The sequence below is a fragment of the Arachis ipaensis genome, chromosome B1 (assembly GCF_059453495.1).
Source record: "Arachis ipaensis isolate K30076 ecotype BB chromosome B1, ASM5945349v1, whole genome shotgun sequence".
Lineage (NCBI taxonomy): Eukaryota > Viridiplantae > Streptophyta > Magnoliopsida > Fabales > Fabaceae > Arachis > Arachis ipaensis.
The window spans coordinates 85212547-85215952 of NC_142436.1; the positions used below are offsets into that span (position 1 = coordinate 85212547).

At 36.4% G+C, this 3406-nt stretch overlaps 1 non-coding gene across 1 annotated transcript; it reads right to left on the reverse strand.

Annotated features, from left to right (window-relative positions):
* Positions 1–2357: 2357 nt before the first annotated feature.
* LOC148577308 (small nucleolar RNA R71) lies at positions 2358–2465 on the reverse strand. Its single transcript, XR_015904595.1, has one exon. It is a non-coding gene; the product is annotated as a small nucleolar RNA R71 (small nucleolar RNA).
* Positions 2466–3406: the final 941 nt, after the last annotated feature.

Here is a 3406-nt window from a genome sequence, read left to right on the forward strand (position 1 = left end):
AACTCCATAACCATTTGAATCTGCCTGACTGAGATTTACAAGATGACCATAGCTTGCTTCAAGCTGACAATCTTCGTGGGATCGACCCTTACTCACGTAAGGTTTATTACTTGGACGACCCAGTGCACTTGCTAGTTAGTTGTGCGGAATTCTAACAAAGTGTGATTCACATTAAAGAGCTCCAAGTCCTTTGGCGCCATTGTTGATGATCACAATTTCGGATACCAAGTTTTTGGCGCCGTTGCCGGGGATTGTTCGAGTTTGGACAACTGATGGTTCATCTTGTTGCTTAGATTAGGTACTTTTCAGAATTTTTAAAAATGAATTCTAGAGTTTCAAGGTGATGTTCTTATCATCACAAAAGCTGATTGATTCTCATCAATTTAGCTATTGAATGTAATGTCCTGCTGAAGCTTGGCCAAACATGTCTAATCTTTTTAGACTGAAGCTTTAGACTAACATTGCATGATTCCTGGAATTCTTATTAAAAGTTTTGATTCTCTTTATTTTCTTTTTCATATAAGTTTCGAAAATCACAAAAAAAATTTTTATAAGACCATAAAAATAAAAAAATATTTTATGTTTCTTCTTTGAGTCTAGTATCAATTTTTAAGTTTGGTGTCAATTGCATGACTTTCTTCTTCTTGCATTTTTCGAATTTATACATACTGTTCTTCATTGATCTTCAAGTTGTTCTTGATGATTTCATTGCTCTGATCTTTAAATTCTCTTGTTTAGTGTGTTTTGTTGTTTTTCATATGCATTTTTACATTGTTATAGTCCTTAGTATACAAACTTTTAAGTTTGGTGTCTTACATGCATTATTTATTTGATCTTAGTTGCATTTTTATTGTTTCTCATCATCAAAAATTCAAAAATATTTTTCAAAACTGTCTTTTCAAGTCAATCATACAGAGAATTGAAGATTCAGCACATTCAGCAGAGAAATCAAACAGAAAAAGCTGGGCGTTCAAAACGCCCAGTGAAGAAGGAAAACTGGCGTTTAAACGCCAGCCAGGGTACTTGGCTAGGCGTTTAACGCCCAAAAAGGTAGAGATTTGGGCGTTAAACGCCAGAATGGGCACCATTCTGGGCGTTTAACGCCAGGATGACACTAGAGGGAAGATTTTGTTTTTAATTCACTTTTTTTCAAGTTTTCATAATTTTTCAAAATCAAATATTTTCCAAATCATATCTTTTCTATCATATCTCTTTCAAAATCAATTTCTTTCCATTTTATATTTATTTTTACTATTTTCAAAAATCCTTGCTATAATTCAAGATTTACTTCAAAAATTTTCAAGTTGTTACTTGCCTATTAAAAAAGGATCAAATTTTAAATTTTAGAATCATATCTTCTAATTTCTTGTTAATCAAGTAATCAACTTTAGTTTTAAAACTTTCTCTTTTTAATTTGATTTTCAATCATATCTTCTCAATCACACCCTTTTTCAAAATTAATTTTCAATCATATCTTTTTAAATTTCTGATTTCAAAATCTTTTTCAAAAAAATCACTTGATTTCTTTCCCAATCTTAGTTTTCGAAAATCTCAATCAAATTTTCAAATTTCTTTTTAATTATTTCAAAATCTTTTTAATTTATTTTCGAAAATTCTTCCCCTCTTTTCACATCCTTCTATTTAAAGGACTAAGACTCCTCATCAAGGTGCAATTCGAACTTTGTCCCTCTTGATAAGTTCGAATTCCCTCTTCTCCACCTCCTCCTTCTATTCTTCTTTTCTTCTGACACTTCAAGGAATCTCTATACTGTGACATAGAGGATTCCATACTTTCTTGTTCTCTTCTCTTTCATATGAGCAGGAACAAAGATAAAGGCATACTTGTTCAAGCTGATCCTGAACCTGAAAGGACCTTGAAGAGAAAGCTAAGAGAAGCTAAAGAACAATTCTCTTTAGAGGGCCAAACAGAACTCTTCAAGGAAGAAGAAACCATGGCAGCCGAAAACAACAACAATGCCAACAATGCAAGGAAGGTGCTTGGTGACTTTACTGCACCTACTCTTGATTTATATGGGAGAAGCATCTCAATCCCTGCCATTGGAGCAAACAACTTTGAGCTTAAGCCTCAATTAGTTTCTCTAATGCAACAGAATTACAAGTTTCATAGACTTCCATTGGAAGATCCTCATCAGTTCTTAGCTGAATTCTTGCAAATCTGTGACACTGTCAAGACCAATGGGGTTGACCCTGAAGTCTACAGACTTATGCTCTTTCCTTTTGCTGTAAGAGACAGAGCTAGGACATGGTTGGATTCACAACCTAAAGAAAGCCTGAACTCTTGGGAAAAGCTAGTCAATGCCTTCTTGGCAAAGTTCTTTCCACCTCAAAAATTGAGCAAGCTTAGAGTGGAAGTCCAAACCTTTAGACAGAAGGATGGTGAGTCCCTCTATGAAGCTTGGGAGAGATACAAGCAATTGATCAGAAGGTGCCCTTCTGACATGCTTTCAGAATGGAGCATCATAGGAATCTTCTATGATGGTCTGTCTGAACTATCCAAGATGTCATTGGATAGCTCTGCTGGAGGATCTCTTCATCTAAAGAAGACGCCTACAGAAGCTCAAGAACTCATTGAAATGGTTGCAAATAACTAATTCATGTACACTTCTGAAAGGAATCCTGTGAATAATGGGACAAATCAGAAGAAAGGAGTTCTTGAGGTTGATACTCTGAATGCCATATTGGCTCAGAATAAAATATTGACTCAGCAAGTCAATATGATTTCTCAGAGTTTGTCTGGAATGCAAGCTGCACTAGGCAGTACTAAGGAAGCTTCCTCTGAAGAAGAAGCTTATGATCCTGGGAACCCAGCAATGGAAGAGGTGAATTACATGGGAGAATCCTATGTAAACACCTATAATCCTTCATGGAAAAATCATCCAAATCTCTCATGGAAGGATCAACAGAGACCTCAACAAGGTTTCAACAACAACAATAGTGGAAGAAACAGGTTTAACAATGGCAAGCCTTTTCCATTACCTTCTCAGCAACAGACAGAGAATTCTAAGCAAAACCCCTCTGACTTAACAACCATTGTCTCTGATCTAATCAAAACCACTCAAAGTTTCATGACTGAAACAAGGTCCTCCATTAGAAATTTGGAGGCACAATTGGGTCAGCTGAGTAAGAAAATTACTAAACTCCCTCCTAGCACTCTCCCTAGCAATACAGAAGAGAATCCAAAAAGAGAGTGCAAGGCCATAACCACAACCCACACGGCCGAACTTGGAGAGGAGGAAGAGGCAGTGATTCCCACTGAGGAAGACCTCAATGGACGTCCACTGACCCCCATAGAGTTCCCTAATGAGGAACCATGGGAATCTGAGGCTCATACTGAGACCATAGAGATTCCATTAAATCTACTTCTGCCATTCATGAGCTCTGATGA